The sequence below is a fragment of the Myodes glareolus genome, chromosome 4 (assembly GCF_982192425.1).
Source record: "Myodes glareolus chromosome 4, mMyoGla1.1, whole genome shotgun sequence".
Classification (NCBI taxonomy): domain Eukaryota; kingdom Metazoa; phylum Chordata; class Mammalia; order Rodentia; family Cricetidae; genus Myodes; species Myodes glareolus.
The window spans coordinates 42845977-42869920 of record NC_142029.1 but is presented as its reverse complement, the minus strand read 5'-3'; the positions used below and the strand labels follow the sequence as shown (position 1 = coordinate 42869920).

Here is a 23944-nt window from a genome sequence, read left to right as displayed (position 1 = left end):
AAGTGAGACAGGAAGGCTATGGTTCACTCAGACAGGGGAGTAGCAGAGAGAGAGCGATAGGTGACCGTAGGTCTTTTCTGTGCCCACTCTTTCAAAGCAGGACTAGCTTGCTCACTGCAGTTGGGACCTCCAGAACTCCACATTTGGGGTACAGTCGGAACAGGTTCTAGAAGAGTGTGCCTAGGGTGCAGGGGTCAGAAGGAGGGAGTGAATTTGTTTGTGAGAGAGGAGCAATACTAGGTGCACAGGGAGAGAGGCAAGCAATAACACATTGAGACGCTAAGTCTCAGGTGTGGGTAATTTGTACTGAGACTAGTAAAACTGGGTTTCCAGGCTCCCGCGGTTAGGTGTGGCCATATAGGTGACTCTTACGAGACAGAGAGACCGGAGTTGTTCATTCCAGGTGTTTTTGCCTGCGGTATACAGACTGGTTTAATGAAGGGGCGAGGAGGAAAGCGATGATGTAAGAATTAGTCATTAATATTTACAAATAAACTCTGAAATACATATTTATGGGAAAATTTTTCACATTGAAGTTATAGGATTGCTACTTAGTTTGGAAACTAAAGCCTTCATTTTAGAAATGAAAACCCGTCCAGCCCTTTAAAAGTAAATAAAATAAAAAGTGCCTTCTTAGGCTCTCAGGAAACTAAGATTTTGTTAAGCTCCACCCAGTTCCTCCTTGTGGTGTTTGACTCATCCCTAATTATTACTTTTTATGTAGAACAACTTACCCAGCAGTGGCCAATAAGGGAGCTTTCTTGACATTATTCTGTCAATTAATTAATTTTACCTATCAGCCACAGTTCCCCCTCCCATTCCCTCCCCCCACCTTCTTTCTACCTCCCCCACCATCCACTCCTTCTCTGTCTCCATTCAGAAGGGGTAAGGCCTCCCATTGGATGCAACAAAGCATGTATAACAAGTTGAGACAGGACCAAGCTCCTCCCCCTTACATCAAGGCAGGGCAAGGCATCCCACCATAGGGAATAGGTTTCAAAGAGCCAGCTCATGCTTCAGGGACAGGTCCTGGTCCCACTGCTAGGGGCCCCACATAAGACCAAGGTACACAACCGTCACCCAGACTCAAAGGGACTAGGTCAGTCCCATGCCAGCTCCATCCAGAGTCAGTGAACTCCCATAAGCTCAAGTCAGCTGTCCCTATGGTTTTCCCAATCATGATCTTGACCACACCCCCTCCCCCATTACTCATATAAACCCTTTCCCTCTCTTCAAATGTACTCCAAGAGTTCAGCCTGGTGCTTGGCTATGGATCTCTGCACCTACTTCCATCTGTTACTGGATGAAGGCTCTATGATGACAATTAGGGTAGTCACCAATCTGATAACAGGGGAAGACCAGTTCAGAGAGATGGCTCAGTCATTAAAGGCTGGGCTCCCAGCCAAAAATATAAGGCATTATTCGTAAATGAGGGGAAAAAAATGAGTACTAAGAGTCAGAGACTCACAAACTAGTAATGTCGTCATTCCTCACAGCCCACAAAGAGCGGCACAGACAGTAAAGACACGTGACACCCACATCTGTAGGGTAAGCAAGGTCTGGAAGATTGGCGTTCTCTGTGCCTTCTCCCGGTCAGTCCGAGAGATCTCACTGTTCCTTACAGGTATTTAAAACATTGCTGAAATCACAATACTTTGTAGCTGGTGTTAAGGACCTAACGTATTTCCGCTAAACTTCAACAAGAAATCCTAGTGACTGGTAGAATTACGTACAGCCTCCAGCAAAAGTATTATAGAACACCTCGATACAGTCAGTTTTCCTAAAGTCTGGTGACTCCTTGTGGAAACACTAGGACTCTTCCTTGAATTGTATCTCACACCGGCAGTCACCCCTCTTCATTCCTAGGAAGGGAAGTGTCGTGACCTACTGCTTGTGCTCAATGGCTCCTGTGTGAACAGAGTTCCGAAAGAAGAGCTCACGCATCATGTCCAGTATAATAGAGGGGTTGGAATAGGTGGTATTAGCACAGAGAGCACACACGCACATGCGTGCCTACGCACACATGCACACGTACACAGGACTTTGGCAGTACAGTTGGCCTTCTGTACCAGCAGGATCTGCATTTGTGGAGTCAACAAAATTGCAAATTAGAAAGTTTACTGCATTTTGAAGAAGGAGAAGTGCTCTGTGCTGAATGTGTATGGGCCTCTGTCTTGTTATCATCCCCCGAAATAATACATATAATAGCTGTTTACATAGCAATTATACTATATTAGGTATCTCTCATAATCTAGAGATGAGGCAAAGTACACAGAAGGATATGTGTAGGCTATATGTAAATACGTTGTTTAATATAAGTACTGGAGCACTTGAAAATGTTGATATCAGTGGTAGGCAGGGGGATGTCCTTAAATCGGCCCCCCCACCAACGTATAACAATATACGCTTTCAAGAACATGTGGTTGCTGTGATGCTACATAAAATGTGGCTAAGATGAAAACAGAATGTGTACCATTTGAGGTGAGGAAGAGAACCAGCAGGAGGCAGGAGAAAGGACAAGAGCTGGTCATGGGGGGAACATGATTATGAGCAAAGTGCATTGGTAAAAATCTGTGAAAATCACAATGAAATTTATTAATTTTTATACTAACTATAAACAAATTAAAAAGAAACAGCATCACTAACACCAGGACATATAGACAGACAGACAGAAAAACAAATAAAATGTTGAAGAAGGGCCGGGCAGTGGTGGCACATGCTTTAATCCCAGCTCTCAGGAGGCAGAGGTAGGTGAGTTCAAGGTCAGTCTGGTCTACAAGAACTAGTTCCAGGACAGCCTCTAAAAGCTACAGAGAAACCCTGTCTCGAAACCCCCCCCCCAAAAAAAAGGTTGGCAAAGGATACCCAGTTCCTCAGTTTGTGGAGATCTAAAGTAAAATATAATCACAGCAGTTCGAACTACAATTCATAGGTTATTATGGACATGAGAAATCTTGGGATGCCAGATGAGGAAGGGAATGAGACCCAACACACTGCTATTAGGGAATCTTCTGAGCCCAGCCATCCATCCCAAGGACAGTTTTAAATTCTGTCTAAGGGAATTGCTTACCTCCTTGGGTCACATGGTTTTGAAAATATGACACCCCTCAGAACAGTGGTTCTCAACCTGTGGGTCGCGACCCTTTCACAGAGGAGTCATATATCAGCTATCCTGCGTATCGGATATTTACATATGATTCATAACAGTAGCAAAATTATAGTTATGAAGCAGCAGTGGAACTAATTTTATGGTTGGGGGTCACCAGAACATGAAGAACTGCATTAAAGTTTCGCAACCTTAGGAAGGCTGAGAACCACTGCCTCCGAAAGAGTATGAACTCAGTCCTGTGGCCTCATCCTTCCTTCCCTGTGCATCTCCCATTACAGGTACCTGGTTTCCCAATTTCAAGCTCCCCACCCTCATGGTTTATCTAAAAAAAAAAAATTACTCAGTTAATGACAGCAAACCTGCCTGGTTACCTGAGAAGCTGAGCTAACAAGGGGGAAGCAGAGGAGAGAATGGTTCTCAAACTCTGGCATACTGTGAAATCACCAGGCGGAAGTGTTGAACGTGGATGGTGGGTTCCATTCCCTGAGATTGGAGTCAGCTGGGCTAAGCGGGGGTTGTAACCATATATTTTGAACAAGGTGATATGGGTACTGTCAGTCAGCAAAAGACACTAAGTAGGAGTGGGTTAGAGAGTGACGTGTGACTTGGAGACTTGTGTGTGGTTTCCCTCGTCATCACCCTGTGATAACCTTTCAAGTCATCCAGATTGATCAAGATTTTATTGGCGAGTGTTGAACTGTCACAGAGGCTCTGAAGAAAAGACGAAATGACAGCTAGGCGAGGTGCATCCTTCCCAGGCACTGTGTGCAGGAGAGTTGGAGGGATGCTGACTTAATTATGGATTTGTAGTATCTAGTGCCATGCAAGTTCTTCCCAATAACTTTTTTCCTTTTTCGTGTATATCTGTGTATGATATGTGATATGTGTGTGTGTGTGTGTGTGTGTGTGTGTGTGTGTGTGTCTGTTCTTGTGCCTGAAGACAACATCAGGAGTCTCCTTGAATGGGTGTGTACCTTATTCATTGAGGAAGGATCTCTCCGTTGAACCAAGAACTCACCTATATGGATAAGCTAACCAGTCAATTGCTTTGGGGATGGCCGCCATGTCTTCTGCACAGGAAGACAGGATCACCTGTGCTCCCTATGGCTTGTGCTTTTGTGGCCAGTGTTTTAACTGCAGTCACCTCAGCCCCTGTTTTGCTAATGCCACTAAAAGTGCATATTCTCCTTGATCATCGTCTTGTGGTGTTAGTGTTCAGGGCTTTTCATGGCATGCACTTCATAAGCAGGAAAAGCTGCAATGACAATTTTTTTGCTGACCCCAAATTCCCTGGAGTATATTTATATTTCAATGTTTGGGTGTTTCTCTACTGCTGTTTAATTTATGATTTTTAAATTGGAGTGATTAAGAGAAACCAGCCTGAGGAATTTCTATATGAATATAAAATTTTGTCAAATGGTTATGTTTCAAAATCATTAATTTCTTTACAAAACATAAACTGAACAATTCTACAACTAGTCCTTTAGCTATATTATTCAATTTTTCAAAATTCTTGCATATCTCATACTTTCCTATATCATACTTGTAGTTCCTGTTAAATTCTATTTTGCCTCTGGTAGCTTCATTTCATCTTTTTTCCCTTAAGTTTTCCTGTTTAAGTATTACAGGTTTTTGTGTATGTTTCTATGGAAAATGAATTTTCTTTTCTTTTGTTTTTTTTCTTTTGGTTTTTCAAGACAGGGTTTCTCTGTATATCCCTGGTTGTCTTGGAACTTGCTCTGTAGGCCAGGCCCACCTACTTCTGCCTCCTGGGATTAAAGGAGTGTGCCACCACTGCCCAGCCTAGATAATCTTAAGACATCTTTTTTGTTGTCATTGAAGTTTCTCAAGTTAGTGTTCTGATCCAAACTAAAGGTTTTGGACTCCATCTCCTCCCTTAGTTATTAGACTACTTAGTTACAATACTATTTGTTTGGTATTCTTTCTTAGGCTTTCTTAGGCTGAATTTGTAGGCTCGGTGGAATGTATCTTGGTAGTGGATGTGGGGAACATGTCAGTGTCTAAAGATTTCATTGGGACCTAGTGGTCCTGGGAAAGGATCTACTTTGTCTGGGAGCTGGGCATGTAGGGTGTCCAAAGGCCAACCTGCTCAGGTTTCACTTCTAATCTACAATCCTGGGTAACAGTGAATAAGCCTATCTGCCCATCTAGTTTCTGGGCTATCAGTAGGTCATTCTTTCCAAACAGACTGCTTGCTGGTTCCTTGGAACTGTTAAAGGACAACCAAGGTTCCCAAGCTCTGTCTTGGGTCCTAAATGAGCCATCCTTCACAGGATGGACTATGTGTCTGCTTCTTGTGCTTGTAGGGCGATCTAACCACTTCTTTGAAACTTTAGTGAGTTGAACCACTAGCTGGGCTAGCTAACCAGGACTGGCTGCCTGTCTATTTTCTAGGACCGTGGCTTGATTGCCTGTGGCACCTGTATGCTTCCTGAAGTTACTGCTGGTGCCCTGATGACTCTGGAACAAGACAGGCTCCATCAATCTCAGTTTCACTCCTGGACATAGCTCTAAGACAAAAAGGTCAATAAACATCAGAGCTAAAATCTACTACAGACAAAATGGACCTCATAGATATTTACAGAACACTTCACCCAACAGCTTCTGAGTATTCATTCTTTGTACCAACACAGAAAATCTTCTCTTAGGCAGTACTGTATGTTAGGCTGCACAGTAAGTCTTGACTGCTTCAGGAAAAATATAGGAACTGTATCACATATATTCTTTGGTTAGATGGAATAAAATCCAGAGTTCAGCAAGAATGACTTTAGAAATTTTATAAACAAAGGAAAATTAAACAGTGTGCTCTTGAATGTCCAATGGATCAGTGAAGAAACCTGGGGGAGCACTAAGGTTTACAAAGACAAACCAACATTGAAACACAGCTTATCAATACCAATGAGGTCTAGCAAAAGCACCAAGGATAAGAGGGCACCAAGGATGGCACTAAATGCCCACCTTTATGGAGAGGTGGTTTCAAATAAGCAACTTAACTCAAGAAAACAGAAAAGGAAAAGGAAAAAACCTTCAAATCCTCAATTAGTAAAGGAAAAATAGCAAAAATTAAAGATGAAAGAAATATTTCTAAACAATGATCAAAAGATTAAGAAATAAAGTGTTTTCTTGTGAAAAAAGATAAACTTAATCAACATTTTGTGCTTAATAAAGCAAAAAATGACATAAATATAATCAGTATGTGAAGAAGACATTATAGTTTATATCATAAAATATAAGAAACTATTATGAACAACTATATATTAAAGTAGAAAAGAAGAAATAAATACACTTTTAAACATTGAACCAATTAAAATTGAACTTGAAGGAAATGAAAGCCTACACAGACAATAATGGGTAATGAGATAATCATCATTATCATCATCATCATCATCTCCCCAAAATAAAAGTCCAGAACTGATTGACTTGACTGACAGATTTTATGAAACATTTAAGAAGAATCAACACCAACTTTTACTGAAATTCTCCAAAATACTCCAAAGACAGAAAGCTCTTCAGAACCCATTCAATGAAGTCAGAATTACTTTCACACCAAAAGAAGATAAAGTCAAAATGCTTGTCTCCAGAGCAAGTCTGCTAGCCACACTCGCTGAAGTGGCAAGCTCTGGGCTCAGTGGACAGTGGTTCAAGAAGACACTTGATGTCAACCTCAGGTCTCTACACGAGAGCGCATGCCCCTTACATATATACACGCAGAAAGGGAACTGAATGAAAAGGTAATCGACAGAGAAACTGTTTATACCTCTGCAAAAGGATTGTCATAGCACTATGAATAACACGTGAAAAACTATAAACCTCGATACTCCATGTCAATAAATGAGTGAGAGAAATAAACATAGAGTTATCAAAAGACAAAGAATCAATGGCCTGTAATCATGTGAAAAAATGTTTAGTGTCTTTAGCCATCAAGGAAACGAAAACTACAGCTACATTGGGATTTCTTCTTGCCCAAGACAGGATAGTATTCATAGCGAAAACAAATAAGAATAAATACATGTGAGGGTGTATGAGAAAAAAACCTGTCTTAGTCACATGTTGGGGTGACATCTGTTGTTGCTCCACAAATTTACAGGTAAATGAGGAACAATACATGGCTGGGAAGTTCCTTCATGACCCTGTCCATCTCCCCAGTAAAGTTCATTGCTTCTTAGTTCAGGACTTTGAGTTTGACCAATACCTTGTAATTGTGGAATAGTCTCCGTTTTAGGTCACTTGGAAGGTCATTGACTGGCAGTTATAACAGAAATACCCGCACCAGTATCCAGAAGACCAGAAAACCTTTTTCCATTTATAAACAAGGTGGGTTCTGGTTGCTCTGGACCCATGACCTGTAGACAGTAGGCATCAGATGAACCAAATACAGCCTTTCCTTTTTTACCTCCCTTAACTTGATTTCTAATTTACACTTTAGGAAGTAAGATTAATTGTGCAAGCCTCTGGCCTGTCTTTACCACAGAAAATCCATTAGGTGAGTGAACCATAACCTCGATTTCTCTGTTGGGAGAGAACATCTTTAACTGTCTTTCCCTGTAAAGCAACAACAAAAACTAGTCCTTGTGCCTACGAGGGGCTCACGTCTGAACAAATCCAAATATGATCAGAGAGGTCATCTTTCTTTCTAAAATGCCTTAAAGCAGCTTTCCATATTGCATTAGCTCCTTGTGGAAATTTGTTAGTCCAATCCTTATGGGAATCAGTATAGAAGTTCCTCAAAAAAGCTGCTATATGACCCACCAGATACAACTTGAGCCTATATTCTTGAAGGACTCCAGGTGAAGAAGTCCCAGAGATATTTACACATTCATGTTTATTACAGCACTGCTTATGAGAAAGTTACAAAATCAGTCAAGAAATCTGTCAACAGATGAATGGATGCAGAAAATGGAATTTATTTAGCCATAAAGAATAAGGAAATTGTTTTTTTCACTGGGAATTGAAAGCAATGTGGGATTATCATATCCAATCAAACAAACCAAACGTAGAAAGGCAAATATCATATGTTTTGTCCCATTTGTGAATCTTAGAATCTGTGGAGCTATATAAAACAGCACATATGCATATATAAAAGTATGAGGGAGACATGGGAAAGGAAGGAGACTACCGGAGAGAGGAGGGGGAGGAAGATAGTATGGAGGATAAATACCGCCAAAGTCAATTCCATACTTGAAAAGTGCTGTCCGTATGAAATCCAGTAATGCATATAAGTGCGTATATAACAAACCCGGCATGAAAAGCTCTGGGAATGGGTGTGACATCGTTGTTTCACTTTCCTCAGAGGGCACCAGATGTACCCAATGCTCAAATGCGGTGCTTCAGGTCCCAGATCTGCATAGTCCCCTAGAGTTCGGTCTCAAAGGGAGACTCCCCAGCTGCCTGATCTCAGGAGCCCTTTACTGCTCAAAGGAAAAGATTCTAGTGGCATCGCCATTCTCTCCAGTTTACAAGAATACTTCTCTATACCTCTGGGATGGAAATATGTAACCTTTGCATTCCTCTGTTCCCAAATCTCTAAAATAATGTTAATGACCTTGGGCAGTTACTGGGAGGAGTGAATTGACTCCGGCACCACGTCCATCCACCTATTCTGGCCTGCATCGCCACTTATTTTGGTCCCTTTTGTTTCAGGCTCCACAGCCCCTGCTTTTCTTTTCTTTTTCTTGCTCCACTGTGAGGTGTTTTATGTTTGTGTTTTTGCTGTGTCATGTGGTGTGTGTGTGTGCTTATTGGTACATTCAGTATCTGTGTACAGGTTTCTACAGAGGTCAGAGTAAAACACTGGAGTCCCTAGAACTAGAATAGGCAGTTGTGAGCTGCTGCTCAGTATAGATGCTGAAAATTGAACCTGGGTCCTTCTGCAAGAACAGTAAGTGCTCTTAACTGCTGAGGCATGTCTCCAGCTCCTGCACCGTGGGTTTTTAAATGCTTTGTTGCTTTCTAATTCTCTTCCCTGTCTTCTCTAGGTCTGACTATAGCTTGTGCTGACTGTAAGCAGAGACCTAGCCACCTAGAAGACTCTCCTCCTCCCCTCCTAGAGAACTTGCCCGTGCAGTGTAATAATGTCTTTATTAAATACTATCTTTAAAAATATTTAAACATCAAATCATTAAAATGTCAATGAGTCACTTATTTGTGTGACTATTATACATAGAACTGTTTTTAGAAAAAAGTAATTCAGAATGGTTTTAAGCAATATAATGCTTTTACTAAAGCTAATTGTTATAAAAATTGTATAAAAATTATATATGTCATTATATATATTTATATGTAATATATAAATATATATATTTAAAGAAAATATTGCTGATTTACTCCAAAGACAGCCATAGACTTCTGCATGAGTCTACCTTAGGTAATCCTATATATGATACCAATATATCATAAAGATGGATCAACCCATTGCATCCTATATACTTTTGTGGATTCTCAAATAAGTACACAGACTATAGAAATAGCAAGGTGAACTTGCATGAGATGATAGGGAGTATTTAAAAATTATCTGTTTGCGATATTAATAAAGGATGGCTGCTCTCATTTTGAAATGATACTGTGGCTGGATTTTTTAGACGGATCTCTCATCTTCCAGAGACAGATACAGAACTATTTCTGAGTGAAATGAAATGGTGTCTGGTAGCCACACCATAACAATCCATTGTGTGTGGGTAGGAGGCAGTGGGAGGAGGTACAAACAAAGCACAACTAACAAAGTTAATAAGGGTTCAGTACTTGTGGCTTTGCAACCCCTGGCATAGGCTGGAGCTACGCACGACAGGGTTCACTGACCAGCCAGGTAGGTTTTCCCCCCTTTTCTCCCATTGGGTTGTTGGCTGTCTCTTGGATCCCCTTCTCAGGTTGTTGACAAACTAGGAAGCTGCCTTGAAACCCACCCAGGCTTCTACTGTTCTACATAGTCAGCCTCACATCTTCTTCTTCTTCATTATCATCATCATCATCATCATCATCATCATCATCAGGAGCAGCAGCAGCAGCAGCAGATTTGGTGGGAAAATTGGGAATTCTTAAAGGGAGGAATTAGTTAAAAGAGAGAGAATTTTGTCAAGTTAAAAAATGGGAAATACTATTACAATGGAGAGAATTGGGCCTTTGCATGATTACACAATGCATGATTTAAAAATGGAACAACTAAATGAGGGGATAATCAACTTAACTGGGATAGACAGAATGTTAATTATCACCTTGATAATTCTTGCCTTATTGCTAAAAAAGTTAGTTGATGTGAGTGCCAAGATAGAGGCCTTAGAGAAACTTATTAAATAGATCATAGAGATATTCAAATACAGACAGAGGAATTTGAAGGAGGACCAATTTCAGCATTGCATTATTAGGTTAGAGAGAAACAGCCTGAGATTTTCAACCAACCAACCATAATTTATCCAGTCACCTTACAGGAACCACCAAATGACTTAAACTCCCCAAGCCTTTTCAAGCACTCACTGGAATCCTGTGACAATATTATATATAAGGAGACTCAAGGAAGCGATATTCTCATATGACATGCATTCATCTTTTGTGAAACAGATCTTAAACTAGTGGTCAACTTGTAATAAAACTATCCATAAAGACTGGATAGACTTAGTTACAGTAGTTTGGGAACCTGGTCCACAATTACAATAGAGGAACTTATAGAAAGATGAGGTAAGACCATTGAACAATGAAGTAGATGTATGAAATCTCCCAAGATCAACTTCTTGGAAAGGGAGATTATGCTAATGTACAAAAGCAATCTCTATATGATGAATACACATTGACTTTATGCCATACAGCAGCTTTGAAGGCTTGGGACAGAATTAGAGAAATAGAAAAGAAAATTGAGTCATTTATGGAAATTATACAGAGCCCAAAGGAAACTTTCACAGATTTCTTACAAAGACTGACTTCAACAGTAAATAGATTGATGCCAAATTCAGAAGTTAGGCAAATAATAATTGAATCTCTGACTTCTGAAAATGCTAATGAACGATGCAAAAGAGTAATTAGGCTGTTAAAGGCAAGATCAGCACCCTTGGAGGAATGGATCTGAGATATAATCAATATTGAATCTCATGACCATGGTGATGCTTGAATAGGAGAGGTGATTTCCAGATGATTGAGGAAAAATCAAAATGTCAAATGTTTCAGTTGAGGTAAACAAGGTCACCTAAAAGGGAATTATAAACAGGGAATTCCTAGAAACAATGTTTTTTCCAAGCATAATCCATACAAAGCACCACTCCCTTATGCATTACTCAGAGGGTGTGGCAAAGGCAGGCATTGTACTAATGAATATAGATCAACAAGGGACAGTCAAGGTAATTCTTTGTAGTCTGGAAACACCTTGAGGGGCCTCTCACAGATCCCTATATCAAATTTGGTTCAGTTGTTTCCTGCCATCTTGGAGGAAACTCCTTCCCAGAGCAATTAAAAAACCTAATGCCTATTGTAAAAAACAAAACAAAAAGCCGAAACTGCTCTGGATGATAGAAGAGCTTTAGAAAAAAAAAAAAACCAAGATTTTCAGGAGGAAACAAAATTGATAAAGGTTAGATTAAGAATCTCCCCAGAGTTAGAGACAGGGCAGGGTTTTGTTTTTATCTTTTCAGGAAAATTAAAACAACCATCTTGAGGAATTTAAGACCTTTGGATAAATAAGCATCCAAAGAAGAAGGATGAATTACCCAGAAAAAAATTACCAAGAAAAGGAATAATTTGACCTAATGCAATCTCTTAAATCTCCAAAAAGATGATGAGATCCCATTACAATTCCTCCAAGACTATAATAACACCACTAAACTGACAAATACCACCTAAAGATCAGCTTTGGACTACAAACTGCTCAGGACAATTTTGAGATGGCCAGCCTCACAGACTACCCTAGCCAGGACTTGAGGCAAGCCCTGCTTTCCCATTACACCGAGACTAGACAACAAATGATACAGTTACCTATCCCAGGACTTGACAACCTAAATTTTTCTTTTTAGGATTCCCTAAAGTTGCCATCAATCCCAGACAGCAGGAAGTAAATTTAAGAACATAATGCTCATATTTCCGAGAGGTGAGATTGGTGGTTTTAGGTTGTTCAATGTGTTAAAGGTAGTTATCATTGTTTAGGGTGGTTGGTTACAAGTTATTATTGGTAATGGTCAGGAAAAAAATTGAATGAGGTAGATTAGATTCAGAGGTCATGGTTTGAAAATGAAAAAAGGATATAGATATGATGGGATAAGGGTAGATTATTGGATCTACTTTTAAACCAAAAGAGCAACTAGTAGTTTTAAATATTTACATTGATATGAATTTTTATATATTGATATAAATTTATGGTTATTTTGATTAGAACATACAATACATACATTTCTATTCTTATTCAAGGTTTTGTACCTATACAGTTCATTTAACATTGTAATGCAAATTTATAGTCCTTGAAAGTTTTATTACCAACTATTTAGTATAATAAATAAATGCAGGTTAGTAATTAGTCACCTCTCACAATTAAACTTGTAGTCACATTAGGTATGTTTTCAAGGTCAAACAGATATATTTTAGATAGACAAGTCATCTTCAAACACTTCAGAGATATACAGAATATGTCATTTAAGATGTTTTAATAATATAGATTTTTTTTAATGATGATGAGATATGTTTGCTCATGGCAGCACCAATTTACTTCAGAAAAGATGATGGACATTGAAGAAACTCCACATGGAGTTTACTTTCTTTGTAGCAGAAGTAAGCCACTGGGCAAGCAAGTGTTCTTGACTCAATTGCTGGTGGTATGCTGTTCAAATTGGAAAAACAGGACAAAAAAGAGAGTGACTACCAAACCTTGCCAAGATCAGGTGGGACACCTCTTCAAAAATTCTGCTGCATAGAAAAGTCTGTCAAATATTCTAGGCCTATAGGCTGAAGATGGATACCCCAACATTACTGAGGAAACTTGAGTGACTGTCCAGGCAGCCAGCTGTTTCTGTCATTTCTCACATTTTTTGGGGGTGGGGGAAAAGTAGCTTGCTTGTACTTCCTGTTTACTCAGTTTTTTTCTTGTGTCTTTGAGGGAATTGAAGACTAGGTAGCTAAAGCTATAGTTTTCCTTGTTTACCAGACTCAGAAAAGAAACTCACTAAAGAGGTGTAAATTATATAAGGTTGAGAGACATGAAAAGATAGTTTGGGATGGTAATTCAAGTAAGGATAGAAAGTGAATTACAAGACTTTGCACTCACCAAGATAGGATAGATAATAGAGAATTATTCTGAATTTGTCAAATGCAAATGAATTAGACTTTGTTGATGTATTTATTGACTGTATATATTGTATATATTTATTGTACTTACTGTACATAGTTTTTCTTATATTAGTTATAACCTTTTTATTTTACATAAAAACAGGGAAATGTTTATGCTTTAACAAATAAAGCTTACTCAAAGATCAATTTGCAGAGCTAGACACTAATTAGTCATAGAGGCCAGGTAGTAGTGGCACATACCTTTAATCCCAGCACTCAAAAGGCAAAGACAGACAGATTTCTGTGAGTTCAAGGCCACCCTGGGCTACACTAGATTGATCCAGTCTCAAAGAGAAACAGAGCCAAGTGGTGGTAGTTTACACCTTTAATCCCAGTATTTGGGAGTCAAACACCATTAATCCCAACACTAGGGAGGTGGAGACAGGAAGGGATATGGCTGTGGCGGGGAGAGGAATATAAGGTGGGAGGAGGCAGGAACACGGGGCATTTAGTCTGAGGATTTGTAGTGACAGCATCTGAGGATTCAGTAGAGGTAAGAACTAATGACTGGCTGTTCTGCTTCTCTGATCTCTCAGCATTAGCCCTTATATCAGACTCCAGGTTTTTATTAAGACCAATTAGAATCTGTGCTACATCTGTTTTGTTTCCTACTTCTTTTTCCTACTTGTTTTCTTTCCTACTTCTACCAGTTAACTCGTCAGTAGAGTATGAGATTCAATCTCAGGGTCATGGGTTCAAGACCCACACTGGACGCCAGATGCTTCAGCGCATGCTGACAGGAGGGTTGTTTACTGAGGATGCATCCCATCCTTCTTGAATTACCAGAGTCATTTACTATCACTGACTTTCACTTTCCCTATCTTCCCTGCCTCAAGGAAAAACATCTCTCCATCAATCTCCCTGACTCCCTGCTTGCTCTAGTACTACAGCTCTCTGTCAGTGGTGACTGCTGATTTTGTCCCCAGTCCTTTCTTTTTGTCTGTGCATCTTCTCTTCCATCACTTTTTTTTTGTGATTCCATGGTTTCAATTATGATTCATTCATCCAGTTATTTTTACTCTGCTTTGACTATATGACTCTACTTTGACTTGTTAGGCTTTCAGGATATTGTTCATTTATTAACTAGCAATCCAAACATTGTAAACCTTTTATTATGCCCAGTTGAACATAGATGGTAGAAGCTGAATAAGATGCCCTGGTCTATGCAGCTTAAATCTGGAAACCTAACTGGATCAGTGAGGAGATGAAGAAAGGACAGACGCACAGACACATGTACAGAAAAGAACATGCTGATGGAGCACCCACTTACCCTCAACATCCATATCTTTAGCATGTTTATTATGTACAGAACAAGGGGAGGGGCAGCTGGTCTCCATAGGAGATCTCTATAGATTAGCAGTTTCAGGCTGTACCCATCCTGGAGGAGGAAGATACAGTCGCTATTTTTGTGTACATATTGGTCAATTATAAACACTTGTACTTGGACCAGAGAACAGAGGCTTTGCTAACTTCAAGTTTGACTATAAAGGGAAAGCCAGTTTCCCGTGGGTCAGAGGCCTTGGTGCTTGCCATGGCTGTGCTCATATCAATAACACACATTCACTCACTCAATTTTTCTTCACTTTCTACATCAAGACAAGACACTTCTCAAAAATTTCACAATAATCCAGTAACATTTCCTCACTTATTTCTTAAGCTATGATTTCTTTCCTAAGATCAAGAGAACAAGGTTGTCATCGGGGTGGCTGGTTAGCACTTTGGACTAGGGTGTTAAGCAAGAAGTCCCATTTCACTAATCAGCCACCCTTCTCCACACCGCATTGTCTTTTCTGTTGGTAGCCTCATACCTGTGCAGAGAAATACTTTCATTTCTTCCTCTCCCTTGCCTTCACGCCTACTCTCTCCTTGTATATTTTTTACATGTCAGTCGACGGCTGTGACTTGAACAAACTCAACCTCTTCTGATAGTTGATAATTTAAACACTTGACTCTTAAGGGCTACCTCATTGAATTTCCTGTGCCACAAGGTACACCTTGAAGAAATAGTAACTTCCATCACCAGTTTCTGTCCTTTCCTTCATTTTGTGACAAAAATGAAGTACTATCATTTTTCTGTGTAGTACTATCATTTCATTTTTTATGTGTACAGGAACTGGGTAACTTGCCCATTGTGACAGTTTATCTTCATCATCAATTTTATTGATTTTAATTCACAGAAAGCACTTGGGACAACACTGAAGTGCCTTTGGCTGTATATGTCTTAGTGTTTTTTTAATAGCTGTGAGGAGACACCATGACCATGGTGACTCTTATAAAGAAAACATGTAATTGAGGTGGTGGGTTACAGTTTCAGAGGTTCAGTCAATTATCATGACAGGGAGCATGGTGGCATGCGAGCAGATGTGGTGCTGGCTACATCTTGATCTTGATCAGAAGGAAGCAGGAAGTTAACTGATTGTCACACTGACAGAAGCTTGAACAAAAGAGACCTCAAAACCCACCCCCACAGTGACACACTTCCTCTGACAAGGCCACACCTCCTAATAGTACCACTCCCATTGAGGGGGCCCTTGTTCCAGGACACCATTTTGTACAAGTGGTGACCCCACGTACTGGAATAAACACTGATATTATTTGAGTCTGGGGTCTTCCTTAAGCAATTCTCAGACTCTTACAGCACAATCCTGAGGCCTGGAAATGAAGGGAAAATGAAGAAGGCCGTGATTTTTCTCCTTAGTTTGCTTCTTTATCTAGTGGATGTGAAAAGTTGGCAATTGGCCACCTAATACCATTAAAGAAGAATTCTGTAGAGAAACGATTTTGGGAAATGACAGAAAGTTAAAATTGGTTTCTTTTGTGCTACTGTTTTTTGATTTGAACAAGTCTCTGTCCATTGTGAATATGTAATGCACAGTGTATCTTGGTACTTTCTAATGGCATTTGGCCATCATTTTACAGCCCCTTCTGATTCTAAGACGGTAAGATTTAGGTCACAGCAATGCATTATTCTCTTCATTCCGTTTGCCAAGAGGAACCTTCACTTTGGCATTCCCGGACTCGCCAGTCAATCAACAGCTTATTATAACTTGAGCCACACATCATTTTCAACATTTTTCTTAAGCTCAGCCCAGCATCTGGCCCCAAGAGGGCTCTCCCACACTTGGCAGAGAACCAACCAAACCTGTGGGTATGCTTGAAGGAGAGGAATGATTTAATTAATAAGAGTTTCTACCTCTTAGGCCCATGTTAATTCAAGCTTCTGGGACAAGAACTCAAATGGGTGTTATTTAATCCTCAAAGCTGTCCAGGAAACTAGGTATGGATGTGGTGTGAACTCTGCTTTAGAAGTGCAAAATAATGTCTCGTTCATACCTGCAAGTTCATGGTCGCATAGGTGACAGGCACAGGCTTAAGGTTCATTCCCACAGCCCACAATCTTAGCCTTATGTGCCTATATCTTATTGTTTCTTAAAAGTTTTGTATTGCATCATTTATGCATTTATCTGTTTAATGTTTGCGTGCATTATGCAAATGCCTGCCCACACACACGTGTGTGAGATCAGAGGACAGGTTACAGGAGTTGGTTCTCGCCTTCCACCATGAGAGTCCTAGAGATTGAACTGAGGTCATCGGGATGGGTGACAAGTGCCTGTGCCCACTGTGCCATCTAGCCACCTCATCAGTTCATACTCCTATATTTTGACTCATCAAAAATATTTAAATATTTTAATCCAATGAAATAAACAGAAGAATATGCCAGGAGACAGGTATGTCTGTATGTACCTGGTGATTCTGTATTTCTGACTCTTAGCACAGCATCTAGTGTGTAGGAGATGCTCACTGACTTTAAGCACAGTGCCTATCGTGTGGGAGATGCTCCCAAGTCTTTGTTAAGTATGAGTTATAATGCCCAACACAGAGCACCTTATAAGGGAAGGGCAGATTCAAAGGACACACACCATGAACAAAGGCATCGGTTACATAATGGTCTCTCCACCATGGGCATGTTAGGGAAACTCCTCTCTCTCTTGGTATGAGTGGAATGGTTATGAGAGCCACTTGATTAGCCGAGGTCGTAATTTCTCTGTTGGTGTGGACAGCTAGAGAAACAGTTGTTGCGTCTAGACTTTCGTCATCTCCCTCTTTGTTGCTGCTCTATTATTTCACAGTTTAGTTGCAGTAGCTATGACTCAGGCATGTTACACAATGCCCAGCTTCCTGAAGGAGAATTGCCCGTGAGTCAGACGTCAACTTCTCCCTGGCCCAAGCAGCAAAGATTCACCTGCAGGTATTTGAGCATTGTGATATTGATGTGGATTCTTAAGGAAAGAAACGAAAAGAACTCGTAACATTGTATAAGAAACTTGTTTAAGTACCAGGGGGGACAAATCACAAACCGTATGATACCATCTTCGAAAGGAAGTGCGGAGGCGTATTTGATGAGTTTCTCACAGGGAGATAAGATAAGGATAATGTGATATATGTGCTGTGGGTGGGAGAAAAGAAGGAAATAGTAATTATCTAAGGGAGCGTGGATGTCGTAAATAGCCAAGAAAAGAGAGAATGAAGAGTCCCAGAAGTTAAATAAATAGGAAAAAGAAAATGAGTTTTAAGAAAAGACATTTACACAAAGTATTACACTCATTTCCTCGTCCTACTGCTAAGCCCATTCAGGTGACTATTCGATTCAACAAGATGGGGTACAACCGCTGCTTCCAAATGAAGGTGTCACAGTCTTCCCGTCTCCTTTCAAAGCTTTGGACTTCCCATAACAGGTGAGGCTCAAAGAGCAGCGCTGCTGACATCGTCCTTACCCACAAGTTCTTGAAACAGCCATGCGTACTATGAGCCTTTTTATGAAGGGAACATCTGCACTCTCTTTTATTTTTCCTTGCTGGTTTTCAGTTATCTTGACTCCTTTCCCACAAAATTTGAAAGAGTGAATGGCACACTAAGGTGAATGAAACCAAGCCATTCTTATCCACAGTTTCCAGTTTGGTGTGAAGCATAACGAGCCCTTTAAAAAAAAAATTAAATGGGTTTTTGAAAGAACAGGCAAAGGATCTAAATGATGGAAAGAAAATCTGTCGTAGACACCCATTAATATATTTTAGTTCCAAAATACAAGATTAAATAAATGTTCCTTGGAAAATTTGCAGGTTCTTACTCTGCATAAGCTTTTCATAACTGAATTCGAAGAACTGCAGTGTTTGGGGAGTTTAGCCCTGTGGGAAGCAGCCTTATGACCACCAGTCAGCTTAGGAAACACTCTTGGAATTTTGATTCATTAACACAGAAATGCTTTTCCTTTCCCAATACAACAAAAACGGGTAATGACAAATATCCTTTCTAGAAACTTCTTTGAATTGATTTGATTTACAGAATTTAGAACATTAGATGACATTAAATCCTCTGAGTTTCAAATGTGCTGCGCTGGCTGAAGATGTAGATCCCAGGGCACCTCCCTGAACTACTGCACTTCAGAGCATGAGGCCTGAAAGCATGCAGTTTGGCAGCTGGGGAAGGGCTCTGACTCACAGCCCTCTCCTTTGCTATCTGAAGTGGTGTGGGGTGGCAGGGACAAGCTGATGAAAGCAAGCCACAATACTCAGAGCTCCAGTAGGGAGAGGGTGGAGCATATTCTCGGAATGCCCCCTTTATTCTACCGTTTATGTTCAGCATAGTTATAATTAAGTGATTCTTCATAATCTAGAAATGACCTCATCAGGTCATCAAAGTGCCAAGGTTGGAAGTCAGACAAAAAGGAAGAAAGCACATGTGAATTTGCATCTTAGTTCTCTGTGTGACCTTGGTCAGGTTACTTCATGCCTATAATCTGGCATTTGCCACATTTGTAAAAATGTGGACAGTAGTAAGAACCTCATATTGCATAACAAAAGATAGTGTCTAGTGCATATTAGATGTCCAGTAATTATTATTTTTCCTTATGATTTATTCTAAAAGTATGTTACAAGTCTTAAGTATCCAGTGTTCCAGCTTCCTGTGCAATCCTGCCATATCTATCTCTATTTTCTATCAACCTCTCTCTCTTTGTGTGAGTGTGAGTGTGTGTGTGTGTGTGTGTGTGAAGGCTTAGAGAGAGAAGGAATAACTTCTAGGGAACATAACTTGAAGTAGGTTAAAGGCACAAAGTGAGACAATTGTTCTCAGTTAGATTTTGTATTTTGGAAGTGACCTAGAAGAGCCGGGGGAGAGCAGAGGCTATCCTTGCTCCCAGCCATCACTGATGATGGAAGTGTTTTCTCTAGAGTTCTATCGAATTCTCTGCTTTCTTTGATCTTTCTGAGCTAATGAATGTGCTCCATTTGATGACTGCCCTTTGATGTGTGGAGATGGCTGTGGCAGATGTAGATCTATTCATCCATCTGCCCATCCATCCAATAAGCAATCTCGAAACACATATTGCAGAAACCATCTTTCAAGGAACTCAGATATAATCTGGTCCCCTCTGGGCTCTAAGCACCACGTTCTGGTTTATCCCATGAGTCTAGACAGTACCCTTGTTATTATACACGGAAAGCAGTGTATTATAAAAGTATCACTTCTTCAGTGCTGGCTCTGCTCCCTTGGTTCTCGTCATCAAAGGACTGAGAACAGAATTGCAATTACAAGGTCCAATTCCACAATTCAGTCCAACACCACACCCCGCAGTCACCATCTCCTCGCCTGGCAAGGTGGGTAGATATAGACTTCGTCTTGATGACTGTGGAATTTCAACCGCTAGTACATTCCAATGCTAATTCATTTCAACATTTGTTTATTGACAGTCAGATACCTTTCCGATGACAGATAAGCATCTCCACCCGTCCTGAACTTGATAGCTGCGTTCATTCCTCTTTTCTTTTCCCAGTACTGGAGATCAAACCCAGTGCCTTATGCAAGCCAGGCGATTGCTCTAACACCAGGCCTTGTCTCCTGCCCCATCTTAAAATAAAGTTGAGCCGACTAGCTTTCAACTGGCTTCCTACCTTAGGCCTACCCCTGAATTAATTCTTGGTAAATCATCAGGAGTCAGCTGGAGGAAAGGCTCTGGCTTCCCCTCAGCATGAAAGCCAATGCTTACCAGTTTTCACTGGTGAGCTGTATCAGTCTGCCAGAGAAGCATTTATTTGTATTTATGCATGTGTGGGTGTGGGCACATGCATGTGACTGCAGGCCGCTGCCTGGTGGGGGCAGTTAGATCTCCTGGAACTGGAGTTACCCCGGGTGTGGGAGCTGGGAACCCAACTCCGGACCTCCTGGGGCATGCTCTTAACAGCTGAGCCATCCCCTCAGTTCCTCTCCACTGCATTTTTAACTGATTTTGGACAGCACCACTTCCTTCTGCAGAGAAGAGACATACGTTTAGGTGACTTTAATTTCAGCAAGTCCCATTTTCAATCCTTCTCTCTATCCCTTGTCGAAGTGCGGGACTGCGGGACTGCTCAGTGAGATATTCTCGGCAACCGCTAGAGGGAGACGAGAGCCCGAGATGAGTGACTGCTGCGCCCTGTGGTGCCTTCCAGCCCTAGCTCAGCAACTGTGGAGGGCACATTTAGAACGCTCTCAACAACAAACTGGCGAAACACCATAAATCAACAAGTCTGTCTCATAAAATACGGAGGTTCAATTGAAAGCGAATTTCAGAAAACCAACAAATATCAAGACTAGGGTAGTTGTGTTCCCCCCCCCAAATTTATATTTAAGTAAAATTCAAGTTAAGAGTGCTGCACTTTTTTTTTTTTGCGAGGTGGGGGGGCAAATCTGGCGACCATAATCACAGATCAAGCGACCCTGGCAGCATGAAAACACTGTTAGAGGAGGAAAGGCGGCATTTAAACCTGTTACTCTGTTACAAAGTTCTGAGAAACTAGAATAAAATATTTGCATGTGCTGTATACCCGAGGAGGAGACCATTCTCTTTCCAGAGGGGAAGGGCTGTGCCCCTCGTGTGTCCTCTGCCACAAGCAGGATAGAAAGCCCTCCTCTTTGAACCACTTTCCCCATTATTGCCTCCAAGGTCACATTGCACCTACCTGTGTCCAAGGGTTCCCTCCGCAGAAGGGAAGACCAGAAGCACGCTTATTCTTGCAGTTAACTTCGCCAGCGCGATTGTGTGGCAGCGTGTTGGCCATGAGTTACAAACTAGAAACAGAGACTAGAATGCCGGTTGAGGCATGGAGAAATGGCCCTTAAGTTAGGACCTTTTCCTGTTCGTAAAGAGGATCCGCGTTCTGTTCCCACGGACCCACAGCTAGCCGCTCACAACCACTTATAACTTCAGTTTCAGGGGATTAAACTGCCTGTTTTGCCTCCCCCTGCCACCTGCCTGCAGTTAGTACACTAGGCACACAGAGATACATATAAAATAAAGAAAAAGTCAAGGTTGAGAGACGATAGAAGATGCAGAGAGGCATCAAGACAGAAGCAAGGACCACAGGACAAAAAGGAAGGGATTCCATGGGTGCATCCCTGGCATCTGAGCATCGTTATTGTCCCAATCTGGAGCCTCTGGGAAGGTGTGTAAGGGTCATTGACTCACAGTAAATGGTTTCCAGGCTGCCTGTCTCTGACTGCTCTTCCAGCATCAGGGGCTTTTTTTTGCCCTGGTGTTCAGGCCAGGGTTCTAATACCCTTTGGTAGCTGTAAAGATGGCAGTTAGTAATCCCAGGGACCTGTGCTCAGCTGTCACCAAAGGTACATGCAATGCAGAGAAGTCCTTAGGAGGAATATTCCACGAACCTCACAGAAGGAGGCTCTCTCTCTCTCCCTCCCCCTCCCTCCCTCCCTCCCTCCCTCCTTCCCTCCCTCCCTCCCTCCCTCCCTCCCTCCCTCCCTCTCTCTCTCTCTCTCTCTCTCTCTCTCTTCCCAGTCTCTAGCTTAGGCTGTCTCGCTGCTGAGGGTGAATTTCAATTGTGACCTTGAGGACACTGCTCTCTCCTTCAGCTCTGGCTTGTTGACGATGTTAATATTAAATTAAATCAGCAGGGGGCACAGTTTCTTCACGGTTCCTTTTGATTAGAAGAAAAACACCTAAGCTTGTTTCTTTGTGCTATTTTGAATTGGTTTTTGCTTTTGTTTTTGTTTTTTCCTGATAATCCAGATATCAAAGTGTCACTCACGAATTCATTTCCCTCAGAAAATGGCAATGCAAGCCATCCAAAAGGAGGCTGGCAAATTTACTGGGAGTGCCCAGCTAATTATATAATTTCTGCAATGATGAGTTTTCTTTTTAAAAAATATCATGAGGTAGGTGTAAATCAAAGCACAATGGTGAGACTTATCTCCCTTGTTTACTTAGAATTTCTCCCTAGGCCTCCCAGCCTGATGGTGGCTCCCATTTTCTGAGCATCTAGAAAATACGTGGAAATACTGCATCCACCAATGCTTCAGGGTCTGTGATTCCTGCTGTCTTCGGCATCTTAGGAGAGTTTGCATGCTCCCTCTACCTCACAGTTTAGTGATTACGTTCTCTGCATGACCTTGCAGCTAGCTTTTCTGCATAGTATGAGTTGGTGCTCAGCGGGACTACTGGAATCATTAACTCCATTTCTCTTGAATTTATTGTATTATCTCCAAAACCAAAACAGTTTACGAGTATTAAAAAGATTCAGGAAATTTTCTAACTGGAATGTAGCTAATAGTTCTTTAAATTATTATTTAGCTGCAGCATAGAACAATGTAGACTGGATCTTGTTCAGGCTAGCTCCTTTGTATGTCTTAACTCACTGAATTCCTTGCATAAAGAAAGGCACATACTTAAAACATATGTTCCGGCTCTAGCCTGTAACCCCAGCATTGGGCGGGGGTTCCAGGACCACTGACAGGCACAGCCCCATCTGGCCATCACTAAAAGAACCTATTTCCAAATATTTAAGTAAACAAATAAGAAATCAATTTGTCTAAATTCACAGAGACAGTAAAGGAGAAAGAAAGAAACTCCAAACTTGCAGTCTGGCTCTAGTAGCTTCCTAGAAGAAACAAGACTATAATTTTAATGTAACTTTAAATAAGCAATAGTTTTCAACCCCCTTGCTTTCATTCTCAGTTGGCATACAATTGCACATATTTCTGGGATACAGTATGCTGTATCAATAACTGCATACAGTGTGAGCATCCAATCCGGGCAACCAGTATCTCTCTCATCTCTAGCACCCATCATCCTGTGTGGTGGAAAGATCAACAATTTTATCCACTAGCTATTTTTGCTTGTTTTTTTTTTTAATTTAACTTCTTTATTGATTCTTTGGGAGTTTTACCATATCATGCACCCCAGTTCCGCTCACCTCCCAGTTCCCCAAATATGTTCCCCTCATTCCTGAAGCACCCCACAACCACAAAAGAAAACAAAACAAAGTAAACAAGCAGACAAACAAAAATAAGAACACAACAAAAATAACAACAGAAAGAACAAGAACAAGATAACAACAAAATCTCTTCGCTTCTCCTTCTTTCCTGCCTCTCCAGCCTTTTCTTTTTTTTTCTGGTGGCATTGTGGGCCTCACTGTGTCATATAGTAATACCCTTTTGTCCTACTGACTTTACTAGCAAATGCTCATT

At 40.9% G+C, this 23944-nt stretch overlaps 1 long non-coding RNA gene across 2 annotated transcripts in view; it reads right to left on the bottom strand.

The window, feature by feature from the left end:
* LOC146894618 (uncharacterized) overlaps positions 1-22145 on the bottom strand; it is a 29336-nt gene extending 7191 nt beyond the window's left edge. Inside the window, exons 1-2 of one of the 2 annotated variants that reach the window (XR_015737618.1) lie at positions 21927-22145; positions 21421-21542 (exon numbers count right to left, since the gene is read on the bottom strand). This is a non-coding gene — a long non-coding RNA (uncharacterized LOC146894618). Of the gene's footprint in view, positions 1-21420 lie in introns of both variants that reach the window. The other variant, XR_015001542.2, reaches the window with a different exon arrangement.
* Positions 22146-23944: the final 1799 nt, after the last annotated feature.